The sequence below is a fragment of the Cupressus sempervirens genome, chromosome 4 (assembly GCF_028749045.1).
Source record: "Cupressus sempervirens isolate cs-2001-9-10 chromosome 4, ASM2874904v1, whole genome shotgun sequence".
Classification (NCBI taxonomy): Eukaryota; Viridiplantae; Streptophyta; class Pinopsida; order Cupressales; family Cupressaceae; genus Cupressus; species Cupressus sempervirens.
This window is the reverse complement of record NC_143121.1, coordinates 38,005,600-38,020,528: the sequence shown is the minus strand read 5'-3', so window position 1 is coordinate 38,020,528 and position 14,929 is coordinate 38,005,600. Positions and strand designations below refer to the sequence as shown.

Genomic DNA, 14,929 nt, shown 5'->3' with positions numbered 1-14,929 from the left:
CTACTGTGACTTGCTTGGCACATACTATCTTCTAGTCTACTCGACACTATCTATAACTCAACATGTGTTAGAGTTCTGGCTCGGCTTCCATTGTATACTTGGCATGTATAGAGAAAATGATTAAGTGTATTGAAACTCATTTATCAATCTTACTTATTTGATCAATAGGCCTAATAATGTGAGCATGGTTTGTGTATGTATTTGTAAAAATTGTATAATCCTGTAATATTTTATTATTTTTTATTATATACAAGATACTACTAATCCTTTTATGTTTATATTTTATATATTTATAGCTCAAATATTTTCCCTATGAAGAAAGACCACACTTGCCAATACATGAACCCAAAATAAAATAATGAGACAATTGCTAGATTGTGGTCTTAGTTCTAAAGAAAACTTGATAAATGTAATTGTCCTTTGAAAAAGCGTAAGGACTTAAAGAATCAAAGAATTATAATCACAACAGCCCAAATTCATTATAGGCAACATGGTCATGTTAAAGGGGGACATGATTTTTGTTGATAGCTCAATGTGGATTTTAAACTAGAGGAACATGGAGGTGTGAATATCCAAGCCAAGGATAATGCTTCCATGGAAGAAGATGATCATGTGTCAGAGAACACAACTGAAGATGATAGTATTGGCACAGCCAATCAAGATAATCATGATGATGGTACTAACACATCTAATAATGGTAATGAAGATGGTCTTGATATACCTATACTTGAGAAGGAATATGAGCCTCTATACCACGGCTCCCAAAAAACTCTTATCTCTACTATAGTATTGTTGGTGAACTTGAAGCTTATGAATGGTTTATCCAATGTAGCAATGTCACATATGCTAAGTTATGTCATTTTTGTCATCTTCAATGTTATCATACCATTACTATTTATTATATTAACAAATCATATTTTTTATTTTAGGTTGATAGGTGAGTTTTTGTTACAACCATCAAACATTGTGCTTCATTTGTACCAAGAATTATCTACTATTATTAATCAAATTATAATGAAGTATCAGACAATACATGCATGTCCCAATTATTACATTCCATATCATAAACAACATGAATTTGCAATAGAATGCCCTAATTATCATATTAGTAGATATCAGGTAGATCAAATAATAGAAAAGGTGATGCACAAGGTTCTTCAGTACATTCTCATAATTCCACATCTTGAATGATTATTCAGATGCACTAACTTGGTACAATTTATGGATTACCATGCATGCAATAGAAGTCAAGATGACATTATGTGAATCCCTACATAGGGTTTTGCATTTAAGGACATAGAAGATAGGTAGCCAATATTTAAAAAGGAACCTCATAATGTGAATCTTTCATTGGTAGCAGATGATATTGATCCATTTGGAGATATGAGATCTATTTACTCAGTGTGGCATATTTTTTTTATTAACAATAATATTCCTCCTTGGATGTACACAAAGAGGGAGCACATAATGTTGTCAATGAATGTACCAAGTATTTTTTCATTTAATAGTTATCTAAATTTATTTATAAACGCGACATTAAAATAGTCATAATAATTATGTAATGTATCTATTCATTCAACCAGGTAAGTACCAAGTTAAAGATATTGAGCCCCTTATTGATGAGCCATTGAAGTTGTGGAATGGGGTCACTATGTATGACAAAGGGAAAAATCACATGTCTAGTTTTTGGTCTAAAGATGAAATTTCATCATTTAATAAGTTTATTAAAGCAAGTGTTAGATGAATTTAGGCACTTTCTCCACAATAATCATAAGTATTGAATTACTAAAAAATATCTTTTTAATGGGAAAGAAGAGACAACATCAAGGCTATGAAGAATGACACCTCATCTATGGAAGTTGGAATACGATAGATTAAATCATTGAGGTAATGTCATTCCATCTTATGATTTTTGTTTGAAATTTATATTTTGATATTGTATTTTATTTAGTAATGATGTAATTTATGCTTGTGAAAGTTGTAAAGGCATCAATGACCAACTTCTTAGAAAATAAAAAAGTTATCCACTCAATTTAGTAGGTTGTTGTACTAAAAAGATCTCCTAATCATGCATTTTTTTGATGCTATGCATATTAGAAATAATGTAACAAAGACACTATAAAAAATATTGAATGGAAGGCGTGATAGAGTAAAAATTGCCAAAATTTGCAATGACATTCATGAATCCTATCATGCACTGAAAAATTTCATTTAATCAAACAATAATGGAGACTAGATAAATATGAATTCCCTTCCTTAGTTATTAACAAAGTAGCAAAGAGATGCATTAAAAGAAGTCCTAAAAAAATTTTCACAAGGTTTGCTACAAATATAAGCATTCTTGTATCAAAGAAAGTTGATTTTAAGGTAGTGTTGAAAATACATGATTAGCATACTTTCATCAAGGTAAGCCATGTCATATATTTATAATATATTAGAATAGTTGCATGTACTTTTTATTGTATTATTTTATAATATATTGAAAAAATAGTTTTTTAAATTATTGCAGCATGTCCCATCTCTATCCATCCCACACCAGTCTAACAATAGTGTTAAACAAGGTATATATGATCTTAGAAAATACATGAGGTTATTTCTTAGATTTGTTGTACATATATTATATTTATGACTTACTTTAATTTTTATATAATTTACTATATTTTTTAATAAAACCTTGTTTATATGTTCTTGTGTGTTGAATCTCTTAGAGGTGGTTATTATCTAAAAAAATTGATAAAAAAGATATAAAATATTAGAAGAAAAAATTCCCCAACTTATGTGTGAAATGAAAAACTATCTACCTTCATCTTTTTTAAATGCTCAAGAACACTACCCCATCCATCAAGTTGAGGAGATTGAATTGTGTGGGCCTGTATAAACTAGGTCAATGTGGATGATTGAGAGGTACTTGAAATTTATGAAGGGGTTGGTTTGACAAAAAGAACGTCCTAAGGGTTCTATGGTGGAGGGATATATGGTATACTAGATCATGGTGTACATTGGTAATCTTCCCAAGTTTGCAACAAATATCCATGTAGATCACATTTTAGATTCCAACTCTATTAACAAACTTGAAGGGGTGTATTTGATGGGGAAAGTGTATTGAGGAAAGTGAGAGGTAATTATAAGATTTTATTTTAGTTTATTACTTATTATAAATATTCAATATAATTTTTTTCTAAGTGGTCTATTTGTTTTCTTTATAGTTGGTCATGAGTGGGATGCACTTCATTTGTATATTGCAAACAATCTTGATTGGATGATGGTATGGATTTAACAATCTCAATAAAATGGTTTCTCATTAACATGGGATGGTGTTGCATCATTGATTTAAAAAGCTCATTGTAATGGAGATCTTAATGTTATGCCAATGGCACTTGATCTAGCATATGGTTTAAGAGGTAGAAAGGTACATATAATATTGCTAATCATGATCCAAAAGTTTAATATCAACTCATAGATCGATGCAAATAATCTTAATATGTTTTAATCATTGTAGATAAAGTGCCACAAAGATGTGTACTACCATGGTCTTAAATTTTTCATAAAAATGTTAGACAAAACAAAGAAAACTTATTATTCTAGGATAAGTGTAATATTCAAGGTCACTAATATTTTATCTATCAATGATATAGATCCAAAAAAATCTGAAATTTGATACTATGGAATTTTGGATGATATACTTGAGTGTGGCTTTAACTCATTCAAATTAGTTCTATTTGTCATTAAATGGTACAAGCTATGGCTGAATCAAAATGATCCCGATAAGACTATTATTGAATATGATAATGGATTTACAATTATTAATACAAGGTCATTTGAGCATTTGGAGATGAGTCCTATGCTCTTCCAAGCCAATGTGAGAAAGTGTTTTAGTTTGGCATTCCACATTAACTTTGTTGGTCATTTGTCATTAGACATGATCCAAGAGGAAGGTCAATAAAGTATAATGTGATGGAAGAAGAAGATACTAAAGAATTAAAAGATGAAGTAAATGATAATCATGAATGACTGTTACACAATGATGATGATGATGATGATGTAGAAGAAGATCATGATGGTTTTGGCTGCATTGAGGATGATGGTGATGATGATCATGGTCATGATAATGGTGATGAAGATGATGATGATGGTGATTAATATGGTGGTGGTGTTGGTCATGATGATATGATGAAGGGGACAATGATGATAATGATGATAGTCACAATGATTACATGGATGAAGAGGATGATCAATGACATGATCAATGAAATGTATGTTGAGCTATGATCAATGTCACATATGACGTATTGATTTATTCATAGACATTACTTCTATATTTTTATAATTAATTTATTATGTGTTGAACTCTAATGTCATGGAGTATATACAATAATTTTGCATAGGTACCACACATAAAGTAGAGGTAAAATTCATCATGTAATTTTTGTCAACTATGAAATTTATAGCTTACATATCATATAATTTTTGGCTAACTTTTTTAGAAATATAAGGTAGGCAAGGTTACTAAGAGGGGAGGGGTGAATCAGGAACCAATAAAACTTTCTCTTACTTAACCAATAATATTCTAATCTAATTACATGCACAAAATAATGAAAGAAAATATACATTCATAAAAATTTGACACAAGATATGATGACCCAGAAACCTTTCAATTAGAAAGTAAAATTAGGGTTGGGATGATACCCATAAGATTTAGTACTATGTTATAAAGTTAACTTGTTATGGCTTACAATTGACCACTTTTGGTTATCTGTCCTATTAGGAGCAATAAGGACTATGAGCTCCACCTTGTCAAAGGATTTACAAACATACAATGAAGTATGCACTCAATTAAATGATTTAGCAAAGATTGTTAAGTCTACCTATTGCTATTTTTGCACCCTGCCAAATTTGAATTTTAAATACAAACCCCACCCAACGGCTAGTTCCTAGAGTTAATATTATTTTAATGCCTGAGAAACATCAAAAAAATTAAAAAATCAAACTTATGATATGTTTTTGCGGGCCCGCAAGTTCCTCATCGTTGGATCAATCTAGATCAACAGTTGGTGCTATGTCACTTTTGAAAGTTGCATGATGTTTTGCACTAGCGACTGTTAGTGAACAGATTGTCCTTCAAGAAAGTACATGAAAATCTGACCCTGAATGCCCAAATGAAAGAACAAATCAACACCAACAGTTGGATAGGTTATTATTAGATTAATAACCTTCCTCTAAATTTTATCGGGTATAGCTCCCCGTGAAAGATTTACAATGAATTAATTATAGGTACTTTTAATTGGAAAGCACAAAAGGATACCAAGCATCTATCTATAAACATAGAGTAGATGTGAAACCTAAGAATTGAAAAGAAAGGAAACAGAATACAATAGATTACACAAAGTTAATTTGTTGTACACTATATCACATAATGTAAATGAATACCTAACCTCCGCCCTCTTGATAGAATTAAAATTAGAGCTTTGAAAGATGTTTGGAACATCAACATAATAAAGAAACAATGAAAACAAACTATAATTTCAGGAAAAACTGGAAATGACTCAAAGTCCAAATTCAGTGGAAGGAAAAACACATTATCAAAAAAGTATAATATGTTTAACCTTTAGCCTCCCTTCCTTGACTGTAAAAGAACACAAGGACTCCTTTACACATTAAAATCGGACCATTATTTAAAGAAAAACAAAAACTATTTTCACAATATTACATCAATCACCAAAACTTTTTCTCTATCTCAGACACATAGTTCAGAAACAGAAAAATCTGCCCATGCTTTGCCTCTCCCTATCTCCCAAGGAAATAAAAAATGATTTTGCAAGATCTCCTCCCTACCCTAAGCTCAAAGTCTACAGTCTAGAAGAAGTCAGAATCAAACAAGAAAAATAATAGGACCTCCTATAGCACAAAGTCTCAGAGAAATCCAATCTTTCCCCCCTATCACTGTATTCACAGCCTCTGTTCTACTGTAGCCCAAAGTCTCCCAGCCAAAACTTAGAAAATTGGAACCCCTGTTGTCTTTGATGTTGGCATATTTAACCTATTCTTTCTTGTGGCTTTTCAGTTTCCTAACTGAATCTTGAAATTGGCTCTCTTTGTGGTTGCTCCCATTTACATCTCTTTTTTTTTCCTCATTTATGTTTTGATAACCTTATAAAACATTGATGTAAAAATTTTATAAGAATAATTTGACATATTAAGTGAGACTTGGACAAGTGGCACATTATTATATTATTCCAATATGAAAATATTGTTGATTCTGGGCAGATTCGAAATAACTCTGTTAGAAAAAATGGGTCTTGGTGCAGGATGCATAACTATTTATCCCACTATTGGATCTTGCTGAATTTTGGATATGTAATCCAAATCCTAGTTCTCCACATTCTCACCAAGGATATTTTGAAAATAGTTCTTGAGTCAAAAGTTATAGATCTCTTTTTGAGGGTCTATATGACTATCAGAAAATCTGACTTACTGAACTTGATCCAAAAAGCAAGCTTCTCTTCATATTTAGAGTTAAATCCCAAAATGACGTCTGATTGCCTTTCATCTTTTCCCTTTTTATGAATGGATCATCTTTAATTAAATACCACCACATTTATAATCTGGCAATAGTAACACCAAACACCCAAACTGAAAAATTGAATCCATGAAACTTCCTATGAAGGCTGATACTGCATATAATAGTTTCTGCACTTTGGAAGTCTTGCAGTTGAATCCATCAAACCAAGTCTTCATCTTGATATGCACTTTTGCATCTTTTGAATTGTTGGGCTAACTGAAACTGAATTATGAATTTTGGCAAAATTTTGAACTTTCCTAAGCTAGCCATTCTGCAATTCAAATTTGCCTTGAACTATCGAACCACTTTGAACTACTTCGAACTTCAGTTCGAAGTGGTTCAAAAACTCTGAACTTGAAGTTTAACTTTGATTGTATTGAACTTGTAGAATGGGTTATATGAACCATTGAACCATTTCAAACTACTTTGAACTAAGGTTCAAAGTGGTTCAAAAACACAAACTCCAAGTTTTAAAAACATGCTCATATTGGTTACTAACAGTGACATAGCGCCGTTCTGCCACATGTCAAGTGGGTCCCCTTTTCCTTGATTATTTCTCTGATGTTAGGTTTTGCCAGTTCCACGGTGGGCACCATGGCACTATTGGAAAATTTGGGCTTCTCGCTGTTAGCAACATAGTGCCCAGATGGAAAGTGATCCTATGGCAAGGTTTGGAAATATGGTGGGTCCCAAGTATGCCCCATCAAATATCATGATGTGATTTGTCAGACGTGTTGGCAGTTGGTTAGTTTTCATTGGCTAAAGATGATTTTGTAGAATGTGGGTCCTATTTCACTAGGTGGGCCACAAACGAAGGTTGTTAGACAGGTTGGCATGTAGCCAGTTTCTATTAGTCGGTATACTGACAGGACAGACCCATCTTGCTCGCCGCCAAATCAAGGAACATCTATGGTAGGCATTATCCTGCCATTGAGAGTTGCACGATATATCCCATAGCAAAATAGTGCCTCGGTGATGCATGGCATGTGGGTCCATTTTCATCTTGTGGGCCGTAGGATGAACAGGTGGCTTGTCTTCCATGGCAGCTATCAAACAGGTCAGAGTATGAAGGCAAATCTTATTGGCCCATCCAATTAACTAGGTATGCAGTCTTGCAAAAAGCTTGAGCACCATAGATGTGAATTTGATCCACGGTTGGAATCATGTTGCTATTATGAGTTGCATGATATATACCCATAGCGACATAACACCTCGGCAACGCTTGGCACAGATGACGTAATGGGCTCACCCTTCTCCAAAGTGATAGTACAGCTCATCCTCAGTGGCAGTTGTCAGATGGGACATAGTACGATGGCATTTTTTTCATTGGTCCATTCAACTAGCTTGATGTGTAGTAGTACAATTTTGTGGGTCAGTGTAGATCTAAAGGAAGATCCACGATAGGTGCTATCTTGCTATGAAGAACTGTGAGGATGTTAACGTTAGTGACATAGCACCCTTTCGCCATGTGGATTAGTGGGGCTGAGTGTTATAAAGTTGTGGGGATGGTACCACTTTGGGCTAAGTCAGATGCTAGGTTGTACCAGGTGTGCTGACAGTGGTTCATGGGTCCAGAAGTCTTAAAGGCAAGCACAAGAAATGGTGAGTCTTCATGATCGCCAAATTAAGGAAGATCTATGGTGAGTGCAATCTCACTATGAGAAAGTTCTCAAAAGATATTCATAGCGACATAGTGCCTTGGTGACATGTGTCTTGTGGGCTCGTCCAAGGTTGATAGTTAAGGGCTGGCGGTTGTGTTGTAAGCTATCGTGGTCAGGTTTTAACAAGATGGCATGGTTAGTTAGAAAAGAGTGTTCAACATGGGAAGACCTTGTGAGGTGGCAGAAAGAAAGAAGGTCGTTGGTCCATGTAGCTCATCTTGGTGCCAAGGATAGGTTGACAAGGCTGACCTTTTTGATTCATGAGATAGGAATGGGGAAAATTAAGAGTTTTACATGAATCTGATCTTCATGATCGATTCCAGCTACCAGAAGTGAATGTTGAATGAAGAGGAACACTCCACCATCTTAGTCGATCCATCTACCTGATTAGGACAATTAATGGCACCATTTCTATCTTCTCAAGGCATTATTTTTTACAAAGGATCAGATATCATTTACATTTGGATCTATACCTAGATCAAATTTTCTCCATGATTGTTCCTTACAAGACTCAATGGCGATGGTTATAGGACAGTTTTGGAGGAAAAATCTTAGTTATGCCTAAATTATAAAGAAAATTTTTGTAGATTTTGTAGATTTTGTTAAGTCAACCTTTTTTTGACTTTTCTCTTCTATTGCTCTGTAATTCCATCATAAATTCCCCTATGCCTCTAAATTGTATGATTCTCTACTTATCTCCTTCAGCCATTGGTATGAAAGTGCAAGGACTCTTTGCCTTTGCCATTGTTTTGTGAAAATCTGTAATCTGCATGACTATATCTCTACTGGCCTATGAATTATATATAAGTGAAGCTCTCTTTCCTTGTATCATTCATCTTGGTTTTTTGATCTTCGTGTGGTTATTAGATTAAAGCAAGTCTTGATGTGTATATCCTTAGTTTTATTCTGGTTCAATAGTGCATATATGGGAGGAGACTGGTCTGAACGCTCTATTTTGGTGCATCACCTCTTTAGATTAGACTAGGTAGATTTATTTTCATGCTCTCCTTCTCCCTTTTCCTCTCCAAGAGTAGTTAGGTGCACCCTGATAGTAAGAGGAAGCCGGCCTTCTCCAGAGACTCAACCTCACAGTTCAAGTCCCATAGCTTGGAGGTTGTTTCCATGTTTCACTAGGTTGTCCTCACGCATAGGCTTTGGAAAAGGGTGCAAACCTAAGTGACAACAATTTTTGGCATGCCTGGTGGGACTACATCTTTTAGAAAATTTCAAGTCTGTTGGTGTCAAAAGAGAATATTTCAAGGTCAATACTAAAGAGATAGTACTACCTTCAGTGTTCAAGCCTTCAAGAGGCTCATTCTTCAAAGTACTTGGCGACTCTAAGCTTCAAATGCATATTTGGTTCTAGTCCAAAATTGTAGTGATTTATGCCCAGAGCTAGAACAAGGACATCTTCTAGAAGTAAATTTTAGTACCAAGAGCTTTCATTTTCAAACCCTAGAAGAAGGAAGACTAGAATATCCTTATTACTAGTTAGGAGTGCAATAGTAACAAATACTCCTACAAGATCTATCTCTACTCCTCCTGCTATTAGATCTCAGCCTAAATTTCCATCAACGCATATCAAAAGATCACTTGTCTATATGGAATTGCCTTGAGCTCATACTTTTTCCACCTTTAATGGTGGGAGCCCTCTCTTGTTAGCCCAAAGACATGACATACCAATAGTTGCACTTAAAAGTATACCAGAGTTTACTGGTGAAACTTCTATCTCCCCCTCAGAACACATTCAAGAGGTTGCAAATGTCTAGAATATCCATGGCATCATAGAGGATGATGTTGTAGTTAGGCTCCTAGCCTCATCCTTGAAAGGAAAAACACTATAATGGTATAGAGGTTTAGCTCATGGTTCTATAATAGATTGGGATGGATTAGGAGCAAGATTGTGCAAACATTTTGAGGATAAGAGTGACTATTTGTCACTTTTAGAGTAGTTGACTACTATAATAAGAGCCCCCCATGAATGTATGACTAATTTTAACTATAGATTTCAAAAGACATGGGATAGAATACCTACTTCGGTGAAGCCTACCCCTAGAAATGCCTTCTTGCATTACCTTAGAGCTTTTAACAGTGATATTGCCACTACAATCCAAACTATGGGAGGAGATACCTTGCCTAATGCTTATGATATAGTGATAAAGGCAGAAAATATATTGATACAGGGAGGTAAACTAGCTCCAAGGCCTCCTATGCCTTTCTTCCCTAATGTTCCAAATAATCAACCAACAATGGCCCCTCTTCCCATAACTTCTACATCACAATCCCTTGTCCCAGTCCCTCAAGCTTCCACATCTTCAAATGGGATAGATGAAATCAAAGAAATAATGCAATCTCTAATGCAGAACATGGACAAAAGAGAGAAGGACCTTGATAAAAAACTTCAATATCAAGGGAAGAAGTTAGAAGATCATAGAAAGAGGCTGGAGGACAACTTCTCTATGATGCAGAAAATGAGCAACAAGGGGGTGACTTTAGAAAGACAGCAAGCTCAAGGTAGTAAGCCTCATCAATTGCAATATCAAACTCTAAGCGGTGGTAGGCCTCTAAATCCTAATCATTGGAACCATTCTTTTGATCAAAATAGGTAGGGTGGCCATGCTTCAACCTCAAATTTACCAAACTAGGGCCATAGTCCCTCAAAACAATGTGGCCCAAGATCAAGATTTTTGTCCCTCTTGTAACTACTCCTATGCCTATTGTATGTGTTAGAAGGCTAAATCTTTAATGGCCTTGACAGTCCAAGAACCTGCAATAGAACAAGCATACAAGGAGGACGAATTTAAGGATGCCTCAGATATGCAAAGACAGGGTAATTTCTCTTTTATGAATCATTAGATGGAGGAGCGTTGTAATGTAAACTAAGATTCCATTGCTTATAACACTAGAAGAAAAAGAAGAGCAATGGAAGATGCTATCCCTCCTCCTCCCAATCAGGCCTCAACTTTGAATGTAGTATCTCATGAGCAAGCAACAAATAATCAACCAAGTACCTTTCAACAGCAAAGGAAAAACCATGGTAGAAAAGATACAAGTGATCCATAGGCTATTCCATCTCAACTTTATACGATTGCAACTCCCAAAGTTTCCACCAAAGCACTTGCTATGCCATTCAGTGTGGTGGAGTAAATGAAGAAGACAAATGTGAACATCTCCATGTGGGATGTTGTTGCTACTATACCCATGCAAAAGAGGTTGAAGCAGCAAGAATTGGAAAGAATTGAACCAAAGGATCAGACACTTAGCATGGAAAGTGACACAAGCCTAGTACAACCATTAAGGGAGGTAGAAACAAGTAAAAAGGTTAGACCTCCTCCATTCTATGTTTCTCTAATTATAGGGGGCAAGCTAGTCCATAATTGCATGATTGATTTTGGGGCTAGTAGTTCAGTGATGCCTAGGTGTGTTGCTAATGCTTTGGGAATGAAATATGAACCCATTGTTAGGGATGTATTACAGTTGGACAGTAGTATTCTCAAGACTATAGGGATCCTTAGGAATGTAGAGATGTCCTTACATGTATGCCCTAGTTGTACTATAACCCAAGATATCTTTGTTGCTGAGGTCAAGCCATATTTTGCCATCTGCCTATCAAGAGATTTTACTGCCCAAATAAGTGGTTACATATATTCTGATTGGTCATATATGTTCTTTAAAACAAGATATGGAGCCAATGCTTCAATTAGAGCAGAGCCTCAGGCCCTCCATCATACCGAAACCTACATCCCTAATGCCATCAACATGAATTGCCCTATTCTAGAGATGGATGAAAATGACATAGTGAAGGACTCCACCACTCCCCTGGTAGAGATACCTAATTTCTTCTTGGATGAGTGGGTTGATGCATATCAATTTGACCCTATGTTAGAGATCCTTGAGACAGGTCTCAGTACATATTGTATATTGGAAAAGGATGCTCTAGTTCCCAATCTTGTGGGTGCTAAAGAAGATGTAAGTGGGATATGGAGCATGTACTTTTATGGATCAAGGAATAAAAATGGGTTAGGGGCTGGTGTGATGTTGGTTTCTCCTGCACAAGTAAGATATTACTTCTCCTTTAGGCTCCAATTCAATTGCACCAATAATGTGGTCGAGTATGAATCCTTGATCCAAGGTCTCCTACTTGCTCAAAAGAGAGGAATTCAAGCCTTAAGGGTGTATAGAGACAGTGAGTTGGTGGTTAATCAAGTGAGAAATTACAATACCACCAAGAATTATTTGCTCAAGTCTTATAAACATAGAGTATGGGATTTTTTTGAAGGTTTTAATGCATTTAATATTCAAAGCATCCCTAGAAAGGAAAACAGACATGCTGATAGACTTGCAGCAATAAGTGCATCTTATGATGTGTAGGGAATCTTGAGGAGGAGAAGAAGAAAAAAATTAGAGTGGTAGTAAGGCCTACCATCCTTGACAATAACAACCATTGGCAAGTGTTTGAGTCTGATGAGAAAATTGCCAATTTCTTGCAGAATGAGGCAGAGTTTTCAGAGAGAAATCAATTAAGACTACAAGATCAGTATGGTGATTAGATCATTCATCTCAACTCCAACAAGCTACCTAAAGGTCTCATTACCTTATAAAGTGTCTTCAATCCTGATGATCAAGTAAGAGGCAGGGCCATGAACCTAGGTGCTGATGAAGATGATCATACTCCAATCATGGTTGCTGATGAAAAATCCTTGAATGTGGGGAAGGTATGTTCTGAAATTGAACAAGAAAATTTTATTCATCTATGTCAAGAGTTTAATGATGTATTTTCTTGGACATATGATGATTTAAAGGGTTTTGACCCAAGGTTATTTCAGCATACCATAGATTTAGTTGATGATGCAAAACCAGTAAGACAAAAATAGAGGCCAGTGAATCCTAAAATTGAACACATAATGAGAAAAGAGCTTTCCAAATTGATTGAGGCCAATATAATTTTTCCCATCAAGCACTTATCATCGGTAGCAAACCTTGTCCCTATTAGGAAGAAGAATGGGGAAATTAGATTGTGCATAGACTTTAGGGACCTTAAATAAGCTTCCCTTAAAGATCGCCATCCTCTCCCTTCTATGGAGAAAATTTTATCCAAGGTCAATGGTTCAAAGAGATTTTCATTTCTTGATGGATTTTCTGGCTACAATCAAGTGCTGATTAAAGAGTCTGACAAGTACAAGACTACATTTACCACTAAATGGGGTACCTATGCTTATTGTAAGATGCCATTTGGGCTAACCAATACAGGTACTACATTTCAAAAGGCAATGGAGATGGCCTTCAAAAGATTGTTTGACAAGTTTGTCTTAGTTTACCTTGATGATATCACTATGTATTCAAAGGATGTAGATGATCATTTTCATCATCTCAGACAAGTATTCTTAAGATGTAGAGAGTTTGGGGTTTCCCTTAACCCAAGCAAGTGTGTCTTTGCTACTAACCAAGGGAAATTATTAGGACATATTGTATCTAAGGATGGCTTAACCATTGATCTAGAGAGAACAAAAGAAATACTTGCTCTCCCTCTTCCTAAACACAAGAAATGGCTGCAAAGTTTCCTAGGTAGGATAAATTTTGTGAGAAGATTTATCCTGAATCTTGCCACTATGGTGAAACCTCTTACAGTTATCCTCAAGAAAGGTATAGTCTTTGCATGGACCAAGGAAGGGAAGGAAAGTTTTGAAGAGATCAAGGCAACCATAGCCTTAGCCCCTACTCTCATGAACCTAAATTTTGAGAAGGATATCATTCTTTATACCTTAGGTGGTGAGTCAAGCATTTCTACTATCTTGACCCAAAAAAATGACAAAAATGAAGAGTAGCCCATAGCTTTCTTTAGTGAAGGTCTTAAGGAATATGAAGATAAGTATATCTATGTAGAGAAGAAAGCCCTTGCAGTCATCAGAGCTTTGAAGAAATTCAGACACCTCCAATCCCATTACAAGATTCATTTGTTAGTACCCCATGCCAGTGTGAAGGAGTTCCTTTTAAGAAAGGATATTAGTGAGAAAAGAGCTCGTTGGATTACAAAGGTAATGGAATATGATGTTAACATTTATATTACCAAGCTAGTAAGAGGGAAAGGATTGTGTAAACAAATGTTATCATCTCAAGAACCAGATGAAGAAGTTATCATGGTATTAACAGAAGAACAAGAAGCAAGAAATGATGGCCCAAGGAATTGGATGGATGATATGAAGAGCTTCTTATTAGGGAATGGATACCCTCAAGGATTAGATAGGACTAAAAGGAGACAGTATAGATTACAATCAATCCCTTACGTCATAGTTGATGGTATCCTTTTTAGAAAAGATTTTAATGGAGCCCTATTTAGATGTCTTGATATAGACCAGGCTGAAAGAATGATCAAAGAGCTTCATGATGGTCCTGATGGTGGCCACTTCTCAGCTAAAACAACTGCAATGAAGGCCATGAGGGCTGGTTATTATTGCCCATCTCTATTCCATGACTGTCATAAGTATGTAAGGAAGTGTGAAAAATGTGCCTTCTTCTCTGGAAAAAAAATACTTGCAGCTCTTCCCCTTCATCCTATCTAGGTGGATCAGCCTTTTGCTCAATGGGGATTGGATTTCATAGGCCCTATCAATCCTCCTTCCAGTTCTAGCCACAAATGGATTTTAGTTGCTACAGATTACTTCACCAGATGGACAGAGGTAGTTGCATTGAAGGATGCCATTGAATCTTT

General features: G+C 35.5%; 1 pseudogene; it reads left to right on the top strand.

The window, feature by feature from the left end:
- The first annotated feature begins 594 nt into the window (after window positions 1-594).
- LOC149559827 (uncharacterized) overlaps window positions 595-14,929 on the top strand; it is a 45,301-nt pseudogene continuing 30,966 nt past the window's right edge.